Consider the following 24,503-nt stretch of genomic DNA (forward strand, 5'->3'; position numbering starts at 1 on the left):
AAACAATTCAGGAATAATATTTAAAAATCTTCTTTTCAAGTCCTTGGCTACTCTCTTTTAAGTTCATATTTCAGTATTGTTCTCCTACAGGGCCTAGTATACCAAGACATGTTTATAAAGCATAGCATTCACAATTTTTGTCACCTTTACATTGAATAAGATTGAACACTTGGTACACCAAACCTCTTTTTAAGTTTCATTGTTCTTAAGATCAAAATATTCTTATGGTACGTCAGAAACGAAAAATTAATAAAAGAAATGTGGCCCGGAAAATTGTTAAGTGAGGTCATTTTCATCCAGAGGCTGGTCTTCCTGTCTGCCAGTGTTACCCTTCAATGCACTCACATCTCCTGTTGGCAGTTTCCTTGCTAGCCTAATCATCTGTAGAATTCAAAACTCACATACTAAGTCTCATACAAAGGCTAGTTCACATCACAAGAATTGTGCCACAAGCTCTTACTTCTTACCACTCAGTATGCTTACATTAGAAATCAATGTAATTAGGGACAGGGTAACAAAATATATAGTGAAAAATAAGTAATATCCCAAATTAATTTCTAAGAAAATTTGTAGTCAAATATTTTGTTCTTCAAATATTTTAATCGGTCTTAACATCAAACTGTTCATTAATATAGAAGAACTAATACGAGGATTTTAAAAATTTTTAGCAACTGTTGTGTCTTTGTTACATAATAATAGGGATCGATTTGTCTAACCTTTTACCAAAATTTGACGTCTAATAAAATAAAAGGTTAAAGCCTGATTTGGTAATTAAAATTTGTTGAGGATTAAAAATCTTTTAGAAACTGATATCGGTATTACACTCTAAAAAATTGATTCTCTGATGTATGAATTTTCTGACTGAACAGTTATTAGAACTTCTTCTAAAACCACCTTGTATGAAATCTGAATATGATCATACACAGGAAATGTAATATATACAAACTTAGGTTACCGAGTGGTCAAGATTTGAAATGCTGCTTGATTGGGCAATACGTTTGATTTTTTCAATGTCTCCATCTGAGTATGCAGCAAGGAGATTGCTAGCACAGCGATTCTGGTCACTTTTGCAAAAAGCATCAATCCTAGACACACCACACAACCATATTATCCATAGATATTAATAATTGATTAAAGTGACATTCAATCTTTTATAGTAAAGGAAACTAACAAGAGAGGAGGCAGAAACTCACTGAGAGCAGTCATTATAACACATCTCTGCTTGCTTGTAGTCATTAGTATAAAGGTAGATAATAATTGCACTGAGATATGCCTGCATTTATGAGCATCTCTGTTAGAGGAATTTCTCCCTAAAAATAACAAGCAAATTCCATCACAGCAACATACAATATATATACAGTTACAGTTCAAATGCAGAATGCAAAATTAAATCAATCCTAACCTTGCACTGGCTATTGGTAGCATTACACTTGGAAGCTGCTAAGCCGAACTTCAATTGGAGAGGCGCAGCATCCAAATACCTTTGTGTTACAAAAACATACCCCGGAAAATGTTGCAAAATCAGCATTCAAGGAAAATTGGTAGAAAATTTTGAATGGAACTTCATACTTTACTACACAGACTTACTTCTCAAGTTTTATATAAACAGCAGTAGCAGAACGATACAGATCAAAGGCCATTTGTCCTCCTCCATCTTCCTCAAGAATTGTAATGACATCAGTATATAGCTGAATAGCTTCTTCAGGCATGGTTTCTTCCAAAGCACTGCATAGTGAGAAAATAAAGAAAGCTACATATCATTTACATAATTCAGCATCTCCAAGCCATAAAGTTCATTTTGTTTGTTTTCACTTGTTCTTTAACAAAATCCTTAAAGCATAGAACACTGAAAATGAAAACAGAAACCAAACAATACCGGGCTCCCTTTGCAACAGCATCTGATGCAGGTTGTGGCCTCCCACACTCAATGTACAATTCCGACGCCCTTTCGAGAGAAGCTCACAACTTCTCTCCAGTTTCGGAGTTCCTTTGCCATATTAGTAGCTGATTCCATGTGCTTAGCTGCATCCCAAGGGCTGGTTTACTTGTCAAGGACACAGAAACACAGAATCCTTTCACAGTGATTATAGAACAACCAGTTATAAATAAGGATACGAAGCAAGCATCTCTTGTCCCTTGGAAGCTTTCTCATATGCTGCTTTTGATCTCTCATAATCCTTGGCAACTCTAAATCGATTAGCTGCCAAAATTAAAGAGTTACATGCTTTAATTTTCATACATCTCTATCTATATTATCAGAATTTAAGGTATGAATAAATAATATTGTTTTACCAGCCTGTTCATAAAGGGAAGTAGCACTACTCCAATCTGCAGCCTAAAATACTACAAATTTTAAGGACATCCTATCAGACTAGCCACTAAAAAATTTAAATAAATAAAATACCAAAAACAGCAATAAAGATTCAGTAGTCCATCATCCATATTTTAAACAAGATTTAATTGGGGAAGGCTGCAAAAGTAAAGAGACAGGGAAACAGATTATCAGCAAAACATTTGCTATGCAGCCGAAAAACTGGAGAACATACAGAGTTAGAAATAAAGAGCATCCAGTCAATTATCAAAGCCTCATGAAAGATGAAATGCTAGAAAGAATAATTAAGAGTGAATTCAAAATCGAAATCGAAAATATTATTGAGAGAGGATGTAATTAGAATAATTAGTATATAACAATCATTGAAGTAATCAGAACAAGAGGACGTGAATTTAGTTACAGATCTAAAAGTGAGAAGTTAGAACGCAAATTGAGAAACAGATCCAGGAGGCAAAGGCACGTTAATGGATAAGGAGAAGCTACCAGAGCAAAAGCTCCAAGAAGGAGGAGAAGCAAGCAGGAGCAAAAAACGGCGTTTTGCGCGGCGGCAGATTAGACTCTTTCATATTATTTCCATTTCTTAATTTAAAAATTGAAACTTCGAGAAGAAAGAAACTAAATTGAGAGAGATACTTGAATTGAACTACCGAACTAAAGCAGAGAGCCAGAGTGAGTCCAGACAAGAGAAGAAATGTTGCTTCGACTTCGAGCAGACACGGAAGCAAGACACGGTGAGATCACCCACCAATGAACGCGAGACACGGGGAGGAGCAGAGCAGTAGCGACGGCGCACGGTGAGGAGCAGAGAACCAACGACGGTGCACGATGATCAGAGATAGGGACCACAGAGGGAGAGGAATAGAGAACCAGCGACCTGGTAGAAGGAGGCAAGAACCCTAGCAGAGTCAAATGTCTCGTCTCTTTTGAAACTATGATTAAAAGAAAAAGGAAGAATGTGTAAAAAGAAAAAATACAGGGGTAAATATTTAATTATAAATTCTTCCAAAAATACAAAAACGGGGTGCTATTTATAAATATTTTTATGATGGTTAATGTTACTCCCACAAAAATACAATAACCAAATTCCTTTGTGGCTACGGATTCGTTACTCCTACTTTTATGTGGGTAAAATCAGTTTGATTATTGTATTTGTTTATGCAGTTTGTTGTATTTGGGATTTTTAGTTTCTGAATGTGTATTATTTTTGAGTGTTTGGATTCTAGGTTCTGATTGTTAAAGAAGGTATGCTTTTGATTGTTAGGGTTCTAGGTTCTGATTGTTAGAGAAGGTTATATAATTAAATGCTGGATTTGAGATTTGTGTGCTGATGTAGTTGCCATAAGGAATTGATGCTCCTGAAAGTGCAATGCCATATGGAAAGGAAGCTAAAAATGAACTAACAAAGATTGTTTAAGGAAAGTCTTTAAGGACATTACGACGACACTTATACTATTTAATACTAAAATATGAGCCTGTTTAAAACTTTAAACCGTGATACCGCTCCCAAAAATACTTTCGTTCGATAACGTACATCTATAAATACCATACAACTTGCAACAACTCATAAAGAGTACATCCATATATATATATACATAAATACATATAAATAACTTTACAAGCATTAACCAATACAATTCCTATCCCTCTTACAGATTATATCAAGATAAAGGCGAGGGTACAATAAACCATAACTAAAACAATACAGAGCATCACAACAACAATTAAATAAGCTCTTCGTAACTTCTGCGCCCATATCCTGAAAGGGGAAAAATGTAGGGGGGTGAGAACATCATCCTCGAAAGGGTTCTCAGTAGAGGGTTTTTGGGAATTACTGTAATAGGATACATGAAGATAATCGCACCAGTGATTCATAACCGTCTTATGCCTCTTTTCAAAAATAACGGTTTACAATAAAAGAGGAATCGGAAATCTTTTCTGAAAGAGGAACAGTTCAATTCTCAAAAACTCAAAAGCCTTTCAAAACGGTTTATCTATGCTGAACCAAAATAGCCTTTCATATTTTATTTCAAACCAGAAACACAAAACCAAAATCAACCATCGGTTCATCTCATTCCAACCACGGCCCTAGGCCCAAACAATCCAACCATCAACCAATCACCACAGTCCAACAGAGTCCCAGTAGCAAACACAAATAGGAAGATGCAAACACAAACAAACAGTTATTACAAGTAGAACAATTAGCAATTAATCACATAGGCAAACCAAGTATAATATGCACACCCAAACAATGTCACATAAATGCATATGATGCATGCCTGTCCCTAGTGGCTGATGATATCATCTGTCGGTTATAGAGCCAACCCGACAAGTCCTGGTAGCTAACCATTGGACTGTCCCTCTGTCGTGCATCCCCAACTCGAGTTATACTCATCATAAACTTGATCATAATCATGATCCATATCCATCACCCTCACTGGTGAATATTTATGGGGGCGAGCTCATCCGGGCCTTTCACAGTGCCCGGCCACACTTACGACATAGGGTCAACAGAGTATCAAGTCTCGACCTGGAGCACGTGGTGGCTAGCCACTGCTACTACCCAGGGAAACTCGTATCTCAGATAGTGGAAGTGCAACATTCATATATATCAATGATTCAGCATAAACATGCATTCAATCTCATCCATGGATCAACATCCATCTCAGCCATCCGGCTCACGGTTCATTCTGGAACCAGCCAATATTCATATCATACACAGCCATTCCGGCTCACGGTTCAATCCAGAACCAATCAATATGTATAAACATACACAGCCATTCCGGCTCTCAATAAAACAACACTTCCACATTCAAAATCATCAAATTCATGAAATCGGCATTTAAGCCATAAATCATTTTCTCGACTCATTTCACTTTGAAATCAAGTTTCAACTCTTTTCAGCCTTGGCTTTAAAGATCTCATTTCTCAAATCATCTCAGGCTCATAAGCCACTTTTACTCAAGGTAAATTCTCCTTTCAAAACAATGCCACTCTCGGCATCCTCTTTCCAAAACTTCCATAATCATGGCAAGTTAAAAGCCTCTTTGAGATATTCAAAATCACCCATCCAACAATGGGATTTTATAACAAAAGTTTCTCGGCAGAGTCCCAAGTCTTTAGGGGAGAATAACATATCTCATTTCACCAAATTCATTTAAAATCATTAAAACATTGGCTTTCTGATTTGAGTAAGAAAATAGGATCTAAGCCAAACCGAGTCACGTAATCTTTACTTCTTTCAAAACCATTTCCTTTACTTAAACAAAACCGGCTTCAATTCCATAACTAAATCTGAAGCGTTTCAAACTGATAAGAGAATCATCTTTGTTGTGTTAAACTAGAGTTCAAAAGATACTTTGAATCTTATTTAAAACGTCAAAATAATGAGGCTCATCAATCGAAATCCAATTCCTTTTAAAATCACGAAAACTCTCCCAAGGGACAATCTTTGTGTTTAATAGAGAAAAACATAAACCCGTTTTACCTTTTAAAACAGCCTCAAAGCAAAATTCTCTTTCAAATGACTTGTACCCAAAGACATACTGTTCTTCTTGGAAAATAAGGATAAATCATGATTCTCTTTTCAATAATTCTTTCAAAGCATAACTTCATTGCTTTCTTAATTGTTCTAAGTAAAGGTAATAAAGAAGCCATAATTTCACAATCCTCAAAATAGATAGGAAAGGCATTAAACTAAAAATTCCCCAATTAACATTTCAAATAAGGACTCGGATTCTATAGAAATTTCGGCAGCACCTCCCCTAAAACTTGGACTTTTGCCACCCGGTTCGGGTCCCAACTAAACCGTTTCTCATTCCTTCTCAACAGCTCAAAACCAGAAATCAATTCAAAAGCAAGCTAAATCCAACAATCGCCTCAGTGGCATATCTCAAGGAAACCATTTCAAATATCAACTCAATATCAACCGATTTAACTCATTTCTAAAGCTTTAAAGAATCGGTTCAGCATTAAATCATTTATCAAAACCAAATCAATTAAAGCGACCCAGGCTGACTTTCAAGAGTATTCTATCTTTCACATCATCAAAATAATTGACTCAATTCAAACTAATCCTCAACGGATTAAACTCATATTTCAAATCTTTAAAGAATCGACTTCAGATATTACATTTCACAAAGCCGCACCACAATTCAACCAAACCAACATCCATAGTCATTCGAGTCAATCAAATAATACATAAGGCAGATACAATCACCAAATACACAATATCTCGCACCAGTATCCATATGTAATAATTCCAATACATAAAACACAGTTTTTTGGAAAGCGCCCCTACCTCAAACGCAAATTCCATAACCCAAACGCGTCACAGAATCCTTTTCGCCTCAACCCGAAATCAACAATCAAAATCCCGGCAGCCAAAACCTCGGTTCCAAGCCACTTTCGCAACAGTCTCAACAACTCTAATCACAACATACAACAACCGAACTCAATCGTATAGAAATTAACGCCACAAACCTCAGCGTATAATAACAGAATAGTAACCAAAAGACTTTCAAACCGAAAATGCTTACCGAACCGAAGGAGGAACGGCTGAACCGAAACAGCGGCGGTCTCCGAACCGTTCGGCGGCAGCCCGGCAGCCACCCCAAGCGGCAGCGGCGACCGGACTCCGGCAATGGTGCCTGGAACCCACATACAGAGACGATAAAGCTTCCAGAATCTTAAACGAATGAAAACCAAATCCAAAACCCTTACCGACTGTGTTTCCGGCGACGGCAGCGGGGTTTTTTTTTTTTTTTTCCAGTGGCCAGGCATGGCGGCGCAGTTCCCTCCTCATCGTTGGTTCTCCGGCGACAACACCAGCCACAACAGGGACGTCGGCGGTGAGACCCCAACCGCGACGAGCTTCCCGGCGGTAGAGCAAGCACGATGGCTACGGCGCGACTAGAGGTCACGGCACGTACGGTGGCGACGCAGCTGGAGGGGACGGCGACGCTGGTGACGTGAATGGGCTCCGACGCGGTGGCTGGACCTTAGCTCGGCCTCAGATCCGCTCTCTCCTTCGCGCGTCTCTCCTCCCCGCGCGGTCCCCTCGGCGCTGGTGCAGACGGCGACGCGACGCGACGGCGGTCCTGGGCGGCGCAGCGGCGACTAGGGACTGGGTGCGGCTCCAGTGGTGACTGCGAGGCAGAACGGAGACCCAGCAGTGGCTGCCCCGTCTCGCGTGCCCTGGCTCGCGCTCTTCCTCTCTTCGTGAAGCGGCGGCAATAGTGGCTCCTTGCCGGCGCTGTTCCTCCCGTCTCCCCTCTCCTTCTTCCCGTTTCCTCCTAACCCCTTTCTTTCTTTTGCTTCATTCTGCAGCCGTTGCTGCGTTTTGGTTTGGGAAGGGGAAGGCGTTTGTTTGCTGCTGGGTTGGGTGAGAAGGGGACCGGGTCATGGGTTACTGGGTTAGGGTTTCATTTTGAAAATTAGGGTTAAGGGCATTAGGGTAATTCCACATAAAATTGGGAATAATATAGTAATTGAAACCCAAATTAAATCCAACACTAATTATGTATAGAAAATACTATTTGCTCATCAATTTCATAAATTATTTTTCATAAAATGCCCAAATCAAAATAATTAGAAATAATATAATTAAACCCCTTTATTTTTCCAAAGTAGCAGTATTAATATTTAAAATATTACTTATCTAGTCCAAATCATATAAAATCCTTATTATTTCGCAACTACCAACTTTATAATATAATTATAGAAAATAATCCAATAATTATCAAATTGGATAATAAATCATAACTTGTCTCAAATTCAATAAATCACAATCTGCCTTAATTATCTTTAATAAAATAATTTCTGAAATTAAGGCTATAAATAACTGTAGGATTTGAGACTTGATCATAATAAGACTTTTCAAAGATTCTGGGTCTTACATTCTACCCACCTTATAAAAATTTTCGCCCTCGAAAATTGATACAAAACGAAAGAAATTCCATAACAGTTCACCTTTGAACACATTTAAGGAAGAAGCAAAAATATCTGAAAATATAATCATATATACGATTTTCAAATACTTTGATTGTCATAAGCATAAGGATGTAAAGGTAGGAGTGTGATTGCAAAGCAAACGTTACAAGGTAGGCTCAATGCAAAAGATAACATGGGTCAATCATGTGATAGAAGGGCAAGGCATCAAAGGCTATCAAACAGGATGGAGTTAAAACGACGTGCTCAACCTCCGCACACTAATCTCATATCCACCTCAAGGCTTCAACTTTCCAACTCCGTCAAACACTTTTCAACCTCATAGCCAAACATAAGCCTAACACCCGCAAGCTCGTTTGCAAGGGATAAAACACCCACAACTCATCATAACGTTACACACCTACCGCTTTACCTTCCATATATACATATCACGTCTTAAAGAACTAACGCATCGCGTTACTACGTCTATAAGTCGCACGTGATACCAAAACAATTCTCGAGTCTACTCAGAAGAATATGAGATCTTAGAAAGGAGAGACGGATGTCAAAGACAATAGTCATAGATTTGAAAGAATATATCCAATCCCAGATAAACATGGATGTTCAAGCAATAAAGTTTGCTAGACATAATTCAATTGACAACTTCAAAGATAACCCTTAGATCAAAGAAGTTCAATAGGATCAACAAGAAGATAACCAGCGCATCAGCTTGAAACAAACTCAAACTGAGTCGATGAAGTATGAGGTTTACAAAAGAGAATATCTCAAACCCAAGGCAAAGCTCACAAAACTCAAGGGCATGATTAAAAATACTTCTGAATACATTATTCTTAAAAGAATCAAAAACTTGCAGAAAAATCACTTTGCAGGTTAAAAGAAAAGTTAAGCAACAAGCCTCCTTCAAGAGAAAAATAAAAGCATAATCGTGGCTTTGCCTTAATTCAATTTCATGTTGAAGTAGATTTTGTAGAGTTCCAAAAACAAATGCACACAACTTTGGCTAATAGCTAAAATATTTCCTCAAATATTTTAGAAAGATAGTTAGGTGCACAACCAAACCAAAAGCAGTTCATAAAAACTCGGAAGTAATCAAATGCTTGTTCAAAATTCTCAAAATTTCGTATTCAAACAAGCGTGTATAACATTCATAACAAGTACGAAAGAGGAAGTTAAACTCTTTTTAGAAAAGAAACTCCGAAGTAAAAATTTGCTTACAATTTGGTAAAGGAAATAAGTGGTGCATTACAAACGAACCAATTTCCACTAAACAAGGGAGCTTTCCAAAACCTCATTTAAAATAGCGCTTGCCAATTTTTAAATTAACTTCATCAAAATTGAACAATGGTTTTCAATCTCAATCAAGCAACAGAAAGTAAATTCCGTTTAATATTTCTTCAAAGAGAATTCAAAACTTCTTTAAAAAGTTTAGAACAAGACTCCAAAACTGTTCTTGAAATCACCATCTTAGAAGAACATTCAAGAAGTTTAAGATGTACAAAAAAAAAAGTCAAGCCATACTAGAAAAGATCTTAAACCAAAGTAGTCCAAACAAGATTCACTAGGCATGAAACATCAAACAAGTTTTAAATTGATCCAAAAGAATACAAAAGTCATAGAAAAAGACAACTCAATCATTTGTAATTTTTCAATGATAAATCTTTAACTAAAAACTCTTGTAGAGATAATGGGAGAATAAACAATGCACTATCTTGAAATGAATCAAGCTGACCCACATAAGGATGAGATTCACAAGAGGGGACAAACCAAGATCAATGGTAATGTTCACAAGATGTAAAAGATTAGTTAAAAATAGAATCACGTATGACATTCATAGAGGTGAAAAGCTTAAGAAGGAACCAGTCCGTTCATAAGAAGAAAGCTATGAATCCAACATTTTCAAAAGAACAACAATGGCATAAACCATGTAGTATGCTAAACCAAACTCAATTTAAAATAGTTAAGTAAAGCTTATCAAACGAAACTCAACCGGAATAAAAGCGAAAAATCCTTTCTTTCCAGTATTTCGGAAAATATCTAAATACACAATCAAGTAAAGATGTCCATTGGAACTATAGTAAAGTTACTAGAAAGTCAATTTGTATTTTAAGTAGGTGCAGTTCTATAAACCAGTAAAGGTACAGGCGAGGCATTAGAAATAAATAGTTGTTAAACTGTATAAGAAATCTTTAAAGTTCCACATATAGATAAGTGTATATTTAATTAACAGCAATTTTTATAAAAATCCCAAAATTAGCTGTAATCACTGTCAAATAAGAGGAAAACTGAATCAACAAGTTCTCTAAGAATGAACTCGGAACCAGGAGTTAAAATGCACAGCGCATTAAGACAAGTTCAAAGCTATATCAAAGAACACACGAATTAAGAAGAGCTCAAACAGAGAAATATAGATGCAACAAGGATTCCAAACAAGCATATGCAATTAAGATCAAACAAGAATGCATATGAATAGAGGAATAGAGTGGAAACATCAAATTACTTTTCAAGAGGAGTACCAAACAAGAACTTCAAGTTAGGATATAAAAGAACAGGTCGACTCGAACAGAATTCAAGACACATAACTGAATAGCCTCGAGAAAAAGTTTCTATCGTTCCCAACACCCGCGATTCGCTTTACTCAAAACTCGTATATCATCTATGATAACCCATCAGTGCTTTCATATACATAATTCACTAGTATTAAGCCGGCCAAACTTAATATCAGGAATTATGCAATGCAAGACTAACAGCGTTAATCAATAGACTGTCATGTGCATAAAGCTCTAATTCTCGTCATTCGACAAGACCTAATACATGACGAACGCTCAGAGTATGCAACTGAAGCATAGTCAGTCCATTCCTCAGGCTCTACAGGAAGAACTGCTCTGATACCATAATGTAACATCCTAACTACCAAAGCTCACGCTTCCGGCTGCGTAACTCTGATAGCTCGGACATTACGACGACACTTATACTATTTAATACTAAAATATGAGCCTGTTTAAAACTTTAAACCGTGATACCGCTCCCAAAAATACTTTCGTTCGATAACGTACATCTATAAATACCATACAACTTGCAACAACTCATAAAGAGTACATCCATATATATATATACATAAATACATATAAATAACTTTACAAGCATTAACCAATACAATTCCTATCCCTCTTACAGATTATATCAAGATAAAGGCGAGGGTACAATAAACCATAACTAAAACAATACAGAGCATCACAACAACAATTAAATAAGCTCTTCGTAACTTCTGCGCCCATATCCTGAAAGGGGAAAAATGTAGGGGGGTGAGAACATCATCCTCGAAAGGGTTCTCAGTAGAGGGTTTTTGGGAATTACTGTAATAGGATACATGAAGATAATCGCACCAGTGATTCATAACCGTCTTATGCCTCTTTTCAAAAATAACGGTTTACAATAAAAGAGGAATCGGAAATCTTTTCTGAAAGAGGAACAGTTCAATTCTCAAAAACTCAAAAGCCTTTCAAAACGGTTTGTCTATGCTGAACCAAAATAGCCTTTCATATTTTATTTCAAACCAGAAACACAAAACCAAAATCAACCATCGGTTCATCTCATTCCAACCACGGCCCTAGGCCCAAACAATCCAACCATCAACCAATCACCACAGTCCAACAGAGTCCCAGTAGCAAACACAAATAGGAAGATGCAAACACAAACAAACAGTTATTACAAGTAGAACAATTAGCAATTAATCACATAGGCAAACCAAGTATAATATGCACACCCAAACAATGTCACATAAATGCATATGATGCATGCCTGTCCCTAGTGGCTGATGATATCATCTGTCGGTTATAGAGCCAACCCGACAAGTCCTGGTAGCTAACCATTGGACTGTCCCTCTGTCGTGCATCCCCAACTCGAGTTATACTCATCATAAACTTGATCATAATCATGATCCATATCCATCACCCTCACTGGTGAATATTTATGGGGGCGAGCTCATCCGGGCCTTTCACAGTGCCCGGCCACACTTACGACATAGGGTCAACAGAGTATCAAGTCTCGACCTGGAGCACGTGGTGGCTAGCCACTGCTACTACCCAGGGAAACTCGTATCTCAGATAGTGGAAGTGCAACATTCATATATATCAATGATTCAGCATAAACATGCATTCAATCTCATCCATGGATCAACATCCATCTCAGCCATCCGGCTCACGGTTCATTCTGGAACCAGCCAATATTCATATCATACACAGCCATTCCGGCTCACGGTTCAATCCAGAACCAATCAATATGTATAAACATACACAGCCATTCCGGCTCTCAATAAAACAACACTTCCACATTCAAAATCATCAAATTCATGAAATCGGCATTTAAGCCATAAATCATTTTCTCGACTCATTTCACTTTGAAATCAAGTTTCAACTCTTTTCAGCCTTGGCTTTAAAGATCTCATTTCTCAAATCATCTCAGGCTCATAAGCCACTTTTACTCAAGGTAAATTCTCCTTTCAAAACAATGCCACTCTCGGCATCCTCTTTCCAAAACTTCCATAATCATGGCAAGTTAAAAGCCTCTTTGAGATATTCAAAATCACCCATCCAACAATGGGATTTTATAACAAAAGTTTCTCGGCAGAGTCCCAAGTCTTTAGGGGAGAATAACATATCTCATTTCACCAAATTCATTTAAAATCATTAAAACATTGGCTTTCTGATTTGAGTAAGAAAATAGGATCTAAGCCAAACCGAGTCACGTAATCTTTACTTCTTTCAAAACCATTTCCTTTACTTAAACAAAACCGGCTTCAATTCCATAACTAAATCTGAAGCGTTTCAAACTGATAAGAGAATCATCTTTGTTGTGTTAAACTAGAGTTCAAAAGATACTTTGAATCTTATTTAAAACGTCAAAATAATGAGGCTCATCAATCGAAATCCAATTCCTTTTAAAATCACGAAAACTCTCCCAAGGGACAATCTTTGTGTTTAATAGAGAAAAACATAAACCCGTTTTACCTTTTAAAACAGCCTCAAAGCAAAATTCTCTTTCAAATGACTTGTACCCAAAGACATACTGTTCTTCTTGGAAAATAAGGATAAATCATGATTCTCTTTTCAATAATTCTTTCAAAGCATAACTTCATTGCTTTCTTAATTGTTCTAAGTAAAGGTAATAAAGAAGCCATAATTTCACAATCCTCAAAATAGATAGGAAAGGCATTAAACTCAAAATTCCCCAATTAACATTTCAAATAAGGACTCGGATTCTATAGAAATTTCGGCAGCACCTCCCCTAAAACTTGGACTTTTGCCACCCGGTTCGGGTCCCAACTAAACCGTTTCTCATTCCTTCTCAACAGCTCAAAACCAGAAATCAATTCAAAAGCAAGCTAAATCCAACAATCGCCTCAGTGGCATATCTCAAGGAAACCATTTCAAATATCAACTCAATATCAACCGATTTAACTCATTTCTAAAGCTTTAAAGAATCGGTTCAGCATTAAATCATTTATCAAAACCAAATCAATTAAAGCGACCCAGGCTGACTTTCAAGAGTATTCTATCTTTCACATCATCAAAATAATTGACTCAATTCAAACTAATCCTCAACGGATTAAACTCATATTTCAAATCTTTAAAGAATCGACTTCAGACATTACATTTCACAAAGCCGCACCACAATTCAACCAAACCAACATCCATAGTCATTCGAGTCAATCAAATAATACATAAGGCAGATACAATCACCAAATACACAATATCTCGCACCAGTATCCATATGTAATAATTCCAATACATAAAACACAGTTTTTTGGAAAGCGCCCCTACCTCAAACGCAAATTCCATAACCTAAACGCGTCACAGAATCCTTTTCGCCTCAACCCGAAATCAACAATCCAAATCCCGGCAGCCAAAACCTCGGTTCCAAGCCACTTTCGCAACAGTCTCAACAACTCTAATCACAACATACAACAACCGAACTCAATCGTATAGAAATTAATGCCACAAACCTCAGCGTATAATAACAGAATAGTAACCAAAAGACTTTCAAACCGAAAATGCTTACCGAACCGAAGGAGGAACGGCTGAACCGAAACAGCGGCGGTCTCCGAACCGTTCGGCGGCAGCCCGGCAGCCACCCCAAGCGGCAGCGGCGACCGGACTCCGGCAATGGTGCCTGGAACCCACATACAGAGACGATAAAGCTTCCAGAATCTTAAACGAATGAAAACCAAATCCAAAACCCTTACCGACTGTGTTTCCGGCGACGGCAGCGGGGTTTTTTTTTTTTTTTTCCAGTGGCCAGGCACGGCGGCGCAGTTCCCTCCTCATCGTTGGTTCTCCGGCGACAACACCAGCCACAACAGGGACGTCGGCGGTGAGACCCCAACCGCGACGAGCTTCCTGGCGGAAGAGCAAGCACGATGGCTACGGCGCGACTGGAGGTCACGGCACGTACGGTGGCGACGCAGCTGGAGGGGACGGCGACGCTGGCGACGTGAATGGGCTCCGACACGGTGGCTGGACCTTAGCTCGGCCTCAGATCCGCTCTCTCCTTCGCGCGTCTCTCCTCCCCGCGCGGTCCCCTCGGCGCTGGTGCAGACGGCGACGCGACGCGACGGCGGTCCTGGGCGGCGCAGCAGCGACTAGGGACTGGGTGCGGCTCCAGTGGTGACTGCGAGGCAGAACGGAGACCCAGCAGTGGCTGCCCCGTCTCGCGTGCCCTGGCTCGCGCTCTTCCTCTCTTCGTGAAGCGGCGGCAATAGTGGCTCCTTGCCGGCGCTGTTCCTCCCGTCTCCCCTCTCCTTCTTCCCGTTTCCTCCTAACCCCTTTCTTTCTTTTGCTTCATTCTGCAGCCGTTGCTGCGTTTTGGTTTGGGAAGGGGAAGGCGTTTGTTTGCTGCTGGGTTGGGTGAGAAGGGGACCGGGTCATGGGTTACTGGGTTAGGGTTTCATTTTGAAAATTAGGGTTAAGGGCATTAGGGTAATTCCACATAAAATTGGGAATAATATAGTAATTGAAACCCAAATTAAATCCAACACTAATTATGTATAGAAAATACTATTTGCTCATCAATTTCATAAATTATTTTTCATAAAATGCCCAAATCAAAATAATTAGAAATAATATAATTAAACCCCTTTATTTTTCCAAAGTAGCAGTATTAATATTTAAAATATTACTTATCTAGTCCAAATCATATAAAATCCTTATTATTTCGCAACTACCAACTTTATAATATAATTATAGAAAATAATCCAATAATTATCAAATTGGATAATAAATCATAACTTGTCTCAAATTCAATAAATCACAATCTGCCTTAATTATCTTTAATAAAATAATTTCTGAAATTAAGGCTATAAATAACTGTAGGATTTGAGACTTGATCATAATAAGACTTTTCAAAGATTCTGGGTCTTACATTCTACCCACCTTATAAAAATTTTCGCCCTCGAAAATTGATACAAAACGAAAGAAATTCCATAACAGTTCACCTTTGAACACATTTAAGGAAGAAGCAAAAATATCTGAAAATATAATCATATATACGATTTTCAAATACTTTGATTGTCATAAGCATAAGGATGTAAAGGTAGGAGTGTGATTGCAAAGCAAACGTTACAAGGTAGGCTCAATGCAAAAGATAACATGGGTCAATCATGTGATAGAAGGGCAAGGCATCAAAGGCTATCAAACAGGATGGAGTTAAAACGACGTGCTCAACCTCCGCACACTAATCTCATATCCACCTCAAGGCTTCAACTTTCCAACTCCGTCAAACACTTTTCAACCTCATAGCCAAACATAAGCCTAACACCCGCAAGCTCGTTTGCAAGGGATAAAACACCCACAACTCATCATAACGTTACACACCTACCGCTTTACCTTCCATATATACATATCACGTCTTAAAGAACTAACGCATCGCGTTACTACGTCTATAAGTCGCACGTGATACCAAAACAATTCTCGAGTCTACTCAGAAGAATATGAGATCTTAGAAAGGAGAGACGGATGTCAAAGACAATAGTCATAGATTTGAAAGAATATATCCAATCCCAGATAAACATGGATGTTCAAGCAATAAAGTTTGCTAGACATAATTCAATTGACAACTTCAAAGATAACCCTTAGATCAAAGAAGTTCAATAGGATCAACAAGAAGATAACCAGCGCATCAGCTTGAAACAAACTCAAACTGAGTCGATGAAGTATGAGGTTTACAAAAGAGAATATCTCAAACCCAAGGCAAAGCTCACAAAACTCAAGGGCATGATTAAAAATACTTCTGAATACATTATTCTTAAAAGAATAAAAAACTTGCAGAAAAATCACTTTGCAGGTTAAAAGAAAAGTTAAGCAACAAGCCTCCTTCAAGAGAAAAATAAAAGCATAATCGTGGCTTTGCCTTAATTCAATTTCATGTTGAAGTAGATTTTGTAGAGTTCCAAAAACAAATGCACACAACTTTGGCTAATAGCTAAAATATTTCCTTAAATATTTTAGAAAGATAGTTAGGTGCACAACCAAACCAAAAGCAGTTCATAAAAACTCGGAAGTAATCAAATGCTTGTTCAAAATTCTCAAAATTTCGTATTCAAACAAGCGTGTATAACATTCATAACAAGTACGAAAGAGGAAGTTAAACTCTTTTTAGAAAAGAAACTCCGAAGTAAAAATTTGCTTACAATTTGGTAAAGGAAATAAGTGGTGCATTACAAACGAACCAATTTCCACTAAACAAGGGAGCTTTCCAAAACCTCATTTAAAATAGCGCTTGCCAATTTTTAAATTAACTTCATCAAAATTGAACAATGGTTTTCAATCTCAATCAAGCAACAGAAAGTAAATTCCGTTTAATATTTCTTCAAAGAGAATTCAAAACTTCTTTAAAAAGTTTAGAACAAGACTCCAAAACTGTTCTTGAAATCACCATCTCAGAAGAACATTCAAGAAGTTTAAGATGTACAAAAAAAAAAGTCAAGCCATACTAGAAAAGATCTTAAACCAAAGTAGTCCAAACAAGATTCACTAGGCATGAAACATCAAACAAGTTTTAAATTGATCCAAAAGAATACAAAAGTCATAGAAAAAGACAACTCAATCATTTGTAATTTTTCAATGATAAATCTTTAACTAAAAACTCTTGTAGAGATAATGGGAGAATAAACAATGCACTATCTTGAAATGAATCAAGCTGACCCACATAAGGATGAGATTCACAAGAGGGGACAAACCAAGATCAATGGTAATGTTCACAAGATGTAAAAGATTAGTTAAAAATAGAATCACGTATGACATTCATAGAGGTGAAAAGCTTAAGAAGGAACCAGTCCGTTCATAAGAAGAAAGCTATGAATCCAACATTTTCAAAAGAACAACAATGGCATAAACCATGTAGTATGCTAAACCAAACTCAATTTAAAATAGTTAAGTAAAGCTTATCAAACGAAACTCAACCGGAATAAAAGCGAAAAATCCTTTCTTTCCAGTATTTCGGAAAATATCTAAATACACAATCAAATAAAGATGTCCATTGGAACTATAGTAAAGTTACTAGAAAGTCAATTTGTATTTTAAGTAGGTGCAGTTCTATAAACCAGTAAAGGTACAGGCGAGGCATTAGAAATAAATAGTTGTTAAACTGTATAAGAAATCTTTAAAGTTCCACATATAGATAAGTGTATATTTAATTAACAGCAATTTTTATAAAAATCCCAAAATTAGCTGTAATCACTGTCAAATAAGAGGAAAACTGAATCAACAAGTTCTCTAAGAATGAACTCGGAACCAAGAGTTAAAATGCACAGCGCATTAAGACAAGTTCAAAGCTATATCAAAGAACACACGAATTAAGAAGAGCTCAAACAGAGAAATATAGATGCAACAAGGATTCCAAACAAGCATATCCAATTAAGATCAAACAAGAATGCATATGAATAGAGGAATAGAGTGGAAACATCAAATTACTTTTCAAGAGGAGTACCAAACAAGAACTTCAAGTTAGGATATAAAAGAACAGGTCGACTCGAACAGAATTCAAGACACATAACTGAATAGCCTCGAGAAAAAGTTTCTATCGTTCCCAACACCCGCGATTCGCTTTACTCAAAACTCGTATATCATCTATGATAACCCATCAGTGCTTTCATATACATAATTCACTAGTATTAAGCCGGCCAAACTTAATATCAGGAATTATGCAATGCAAGACTAACAGCGTTAATCAATAGACTGTCATGTGCATAAAGCTCTAATTCTCGTCATTCGACAAGACCTAATACATGACGAACGCTCAGAGTATGCAACTGAAGCATAGTCAGTCCATTCCTCAGGCTCTACAGGAAGAACTGCTCTGATACCATAATGTAACACCCTAACTACCAAAGCTCACGCTTCCGGCTGCGTAACTCTGATAGCTCGGACATTACGACGACACTTATACTATTTAATACTAAAATATGAGCCTGTTTAAAACTTTAAACCGTGATACCGCTCCCAAAAATACTTTCGTTCGATAACGTACATCTATAAATACCATACAACTTGCAACAACTCATAAAGAGTACATCCATATATATATATACATAAATACATATAAATAACTTTACAAGCATTAACCAATACAATTCCTATCCCTCTTACAGATTATATCAAGATAAAGGCGAGGGTACAATAAACCATAACTAAAACAATACAGAGCATCACAACAACAATTAAATAAGCTCTTCGTAACTTCTGCGCCCATATCCTGAAAGGGGAAAAATGTAGGGGGGTGAGAACATCATCCTCGAAAGGGTTCTCAGTAGAGGGTTTTTGGGAATTACTGTAATAGGATACATGAAGATAATCGCACCAGTGATTCATAACCGTCTTATGCCTCTTTTCAAAAATAACGGTTTACAATAAAAGAGGAATCGGAAATCTTTTCTGAAAGAGGAACAGTTCAATTCTCAAAAACTCAAAAGCCTTTCAAAACGGTTTGTCTATGCTGAACCAAAATAGCCTTTCATATTTTATTTCAAACCAGAAACACAAAACCAAAATCAACCATCGGTTCATCTCATTCCAACCACGGCCCTAGGCCCAAACAATCCAACCATCAACCAATCACCACAGTCCAACAGAGTCCCAGTAGCAAACACAAATAGGAAGATGCAAACACAAACAAACAGTTATTACAAGTAGAACAATTAGCAATTAATCACATAGGCAAACCAAGTATAATATGCACACCCAAACAATGTCACATAAATGCATATGATGCATGCCTGTCCCTAGTGGCTGATGATATCATCTGTCGGTTATAGAGCCAACCCGACAAGTCCTGGTAGCTAACCATTGGACTGTCCCTCTGTCGTGCATCCCCAACTCGAGTTATACTCATCATAAACTTGATCATAATCATGATCCATATCCATCACCCTCACTGGTGAATATTTATGGGGGCGAGCTCATCCGGGCCTTTCACAGTGCCCGGCCACACTTACGACATAGGGTCAACAGAGTATCAAGTCTCGACCTGGAGCACGTGGTGGCTAGCCACTGCTACTACCCAGGGAAACTCGTATCTCAGATAGTGGAAGTGCAACATTCATATATATCAATGATTCAGCATAAACATGCATTCAATCTCATCCATGGATCAACATCCATCTCAGCCATCCGGCTCACGGTTCATTCTGGAACCAGCCAATATTCATATCATACACAGCCATTCCGGCTCACGGTTCAATCCAGAACCAATCAATATGTATAAACATACACAGCCATTCCGGCTCTCAATAAAACAACACTTCCACATTCAAAATCATCAAATTCATGAAATCGGCATTTAAGCCATAAATCATTTTCTCGACTCATTTCACTTTGAAATCAAGTTTCAACTCTTTTCAGCCTTGGCTTTAAAGATCTCATTTCTCAAATCATCTCAGGCTCATAAGCCACTTTTACTCAAGGTAAATTCTCCTTTCAAAACAATGCCACTCTCGGCATCCTCTTTCCAAAACTTCCATAATCATGGCAAGTTAAAAGCCTCTTTGAGATATTCAAAATCACCCATCCAACAATGGGATTTTATAACAAAAGTTTTTCGGCAGAGTCCCAAGTCTTTAGGGGAGAATAACATATCTCATTTCACCAAATTCATTTAAAATCATTAAAACATTGGCTTTCTGATTTGAGTAAGAAAATAGGATCTAAGCCAAACCGAGTCACGTAATCTTTACTTCTTTCAAAACCATTTCCTTTACTTAAACAAAACCGGCTTCAATTCCATAACTAAATCTGAAGCGTTTCAAACTGATAAGAGAATCATCTTTGTTGTGTTAAACTAGAGTTCAAAAGATACTTTGAATCTTATTTAAAACGTCAAAATAATGAGGCTCATCAATCGAAATCCAATTCCTTTTAAAATCACGAAAACTCTCCCAAGGGACAATCTTTGTGTTTAATAGAGAAAAACATAAACCCGTTTTACCTTTTAAAACAGCCTCAAAGCAAAATTCTCTTTCAAATGACTTGTACCCAAAGACATACTGTTCTTCTTGGAAAATAAGGATAAATCATGATTCTCTTTTCAATAATTCTTTCAAAGCATAACTTCATTGCTTTCTTAATTGTTCTAAGTAAAGGTAATAAAGAAGCCATAATTTCACAATCCTCAAAATAGATAGGAAAGGCATTAAACTCAAAATTCCCCAATTAACATTTCAAATAAGGACTCGGATTCTATAGAAATTTCGGCAGCACCTCCCCTAAAACTTGGACTTTTGCCACCCGGTTCGGGTCCCAACTAAACCGTTTCTCATTCCTTCTCAACAGCTCAAAACCAGAAATCAATTCAAAAGCAAGCTAAATCCAACAATCGCCTCAGTGGCATATCTCAAGGAAACCATTTCAAATATCAACTCAATATCAACCGATTTAACTCATTTCTAAAGCTTTAAAGAATCGGTTCAGCATTAAATCATTTATCAAAACCAAATCAATTAAAGCGACCCAGGCTGACTTTCAAGAGTATTCTATCTTTCACATCATCAAAATAATTGACTCAATTCAAACTAATCCTCAACGGATTAAACTCATATTTCAAATCTTTAAAGAATCGACTTCAGACATTACATTTCACAAAGCCGCACCACAATTCAACCAAACCAACATCCATAGTCATTCGAGTCAATCAAATAATACATAAGGCAGATACAATCACCAAATACACAATATCTCGCACCAGTATCCATATGTAATAATTCCAATACATAAAACACAGTTTTTTGGAAAGCGCCCCTACCTCAAACGCAAATTCCATAACCTAAACGCGTCACAGAATCCTTTTCGCCTCAACCCGAAATCAACAATCCAAATCCCGGCAGCCAAAACCTCGGTTCCAAGCCACTTTCGCAACAGTCTCAACAACTCTAATCACAACATACAACAACCGAACTCAATCGTATAGAAATTAACGCCACAAACCTCAGCGTATAATAACAGAATAGTAACCAAAAGACTTTCAAACCGAAAATGCTTACCGAACCGAAGGAGGAACGGCTGAACCGAAACAGCGGCGGTCTCCGAACCGTTCGGCGGCAGCCCGGCAGCCACCCCAAGCGGCAGCGGCGACCGGACTCCGGCAATGGTGCCTGGAACCCACATACAGAGACGATAAAGCTTCCAGAATCTTAAACGAATGAAAACCAAATCCAAAACCCTTACCGACTGTGTTTCCGGCGACGGCAGCGGGGTTTTTTTTTTTTTTTTTTCCAGTGGCCAGGCACGGCGGCGCAGTTCCCTCCTCATCGTTGGTTCTCCGGCGACAACACCAGCCACAACAGGGACGTCGGCGGTGAGACCCCAACCGCGACGAGCTTCCCGGCGGTAGAGCAAGCACGATGGCTACGGCGCGACTGGAGGTCACGGCACGTACGGTGGCGACGCAGCTGGAGGGGACGGCGACGCTGGCGACGTGAATGGGCTCCGACGCGGTGGCTGGACCTTAGCTCGGCCTCAGATCCGCTCTCTCCTTCGCGCGTCTCTCCTCCCCGCGCGGTCCCCTCGGCGCTGGTGCAGACGGCGACGCGACGCGACGGCGGTCCTGGGCGGCGCAGCGGCGACTAGGGACTGGGTGCGGCTCCAGTGGTGACTGCGAGGCAGAACGGAGACCCAGCAGTGGCTGCCCCGTCTCGCGTGCCCTGGCTCGCGCTCTTCCTCTCTTCGTGAAGCGGCGGCAATAGTGGCTCCTTGCCGGCGCTGTTCCTCCCGTCTCCCCTCTCCTTCTTCCCGTTTCCTCCTAACCCCTTTCTTTCTTTTGCTTCATTCTGCAGTCGTTGCTGCGTTTTGGTTTGGGAAGGGGAAGGCGTTTGTTTGCTGCTGGGTTGGGTGAGAAGGGGACCGGGTCATGGGTTACTGGGTTAGGGTTTCATTTTGAAAATTAGGGTTAAGGGCATTAGGGTAATTCCACATAAAATTGGGAATAATATAGTAATTGAAACCCAAATTAAATCCAACACTAATTATGTATAGAAAATACTATTTGCTCATCAATTTCATAAATTATTTTTCATAAAATGCCCAAATCAAAATAATTAGAAATAATATAATTAAACCCCTTTATTTTTCCAAAGTAGCAGTATTAATATTTAAAATATTACTTATCTAGTCCAAATCATATAAAATCCTTATTATTTCGCAACTACCAACTTTATAATATAATTATAGAAAATAATCCAATAATTATCAAATTGGATAATAAATCATAACTTGTCTCAAATTCAATAAATCACAATCTGCCTTAATTATCTTTAATAAAATAATTTCTGAAATTAAGGCTATAAATAACTGTAGGATTTGAGACTTGATCATAATAAGACTTTTCAAAGATTCTGGGTCTTACATCCCACAATTTGTACTTGAATTCCTTTTGTCCCCGTGCCTGTTGAAGAATGAGCCGGCGACTCATAGGCAGTGGCTTGGTTAAGGGAAACCACCGGAGCCGTAGCGAAAGCGAGTCTTCATAGGGCAATTGTCACTGCTTGTCAGATCTAGTAGGGATCGTACATGGACGGTAGTTGGAGTCGGCGGCTCTCCTAGGGTTTCCTCATCTGGGATCCTGGGGAAGAGGATCAAGTTGGCCCTTGCGAACAGCTTGATGCACTATCTCCCTTCAACCCTTTGAACGAAATGCGGCAAAAGGAAAGAAGCCCTGTCAAATAGAGATCTTTTCTTTCGACCATCTTTCGATTGTTAATACGATATATAAGGACCGCTACTACAAAGAGTACTACATCCTTGATTTTATCATTATTATATCCAATAAATTTTGTGCTTCCATAAGTTTTTTGTTTGTGTTTATCAAATCTCCCTTGTCTCCCTGTGTCTCACTCTCTTCTATAGAGAGGGCTCCAACCAACAAGAACTACAAGCACTTGAAATAGAATCTAACATTGAAAAAAACGAAGAGTCAGAAATGGGCAATAAAAAAACACAAGAGCGCATGCAACAACAGATCAAAAATCCATAACAAACAAGAGGCACATGTCTCTTCTGGTTCTGAATTATTTTCTTTCCTTTGTGGTTTCTTCTCTTCAAACATGCTCTTAAAAGTATTATTTCACCCACAAAGGTTCAAGTAAATGGGTTTCAACTTGGGTTCAGTGGGCGGATTTTCTTCTGTTACGTATCCTCATTTTTCTCCTATATTCTCTCTTTAAATTTGCCATCCAAAACTTTTCTCGATCTTTGTCGGAATCATGTTGGGAATCAATAATCTTTTTATCTCATGGACGTTTCGTATCTTTCAGTTTTAACCTCGCCGCTTATTTTTTCTTTTCAGCTTGATTTCAATTTCATTCTCTTCGTCATCATCGTAAAGCAAAAGATAACCCTTTCGAATCTCATCACGTTGAGTTCCATCATTCTCGCATTGAATTCGAGCAGAGAAAAATCCAAAGGTGTAACGGAGGAGTACTTCGTCAGATTTTTTTGCGCCATTAGCGTAGGGTTATTATTTGCTTTGTACCTCTCCGTTGTGGGGAAGATCTACAAGAAGGTTTATTGCTACGAGATGGTGACGGAGATGCAGCTGGTCATGGAGGTGACAGCGACGGCGCTGGCCACGGTGGGAATGGCATTCGACGGCAGATTCTCGGAGATGAAGAGAGAAGGGAAAGAGGTGTTTGACAAAGGAGAAAGGGTTTATTGGATTTTTGATCGTGGCAACCATCTTGGCGTGA

The 24,503-nt window shown here is 38.3% G+C and overlaps 2 pseudogenes across 1 annotated transcript; one reads left to right on the forward strand and one right to left on the reverse strand.

Annotated features, from left to right (window-relative positions):
- Positions 1-266: 266 nt before the first annotated feature.
- Positions 267-7,111, reverse strand: LOC107622413 (gamma-soluble NSF attachment protein-like; annotated as a pseudogene). Its single transcript, XR_015880978.1, has 9 exons — positions 6,941-7,111; positions 2,293-2,335; positions 2,116-2,200; positions 1,877-2,036; positions 1,588-1,725; positions 1,403-1,481; positions 1,194-1,273; positions 956-1,085; positions 267-381 (listed from the first exon to the last, which is right to left on the reverse strand). The product of XR_015880978.1 is annotated as a gamma-soluble NSF attachment protein-like (transcript).
- On the forward strand, positions 7,110-24,503 carry LOC110270558 (putative purine permease 4; annotated as a pseudogene).

The sequence above is a fragment of the Arachis ipaensis genome, chromosome B4 (genome assembly GCF_059453495.1).
Source record: "Arachis ipaensis isolate K30076 ecotype BB chromosome B4, ASM5945349v1, whole genome shotgun sequence".
NCBI lineage: Eukaryota > Viridiplantae > Streptophyta > Magnoliopsida > Fabales > Fabaceae > Arachis > Arachis ipaensis.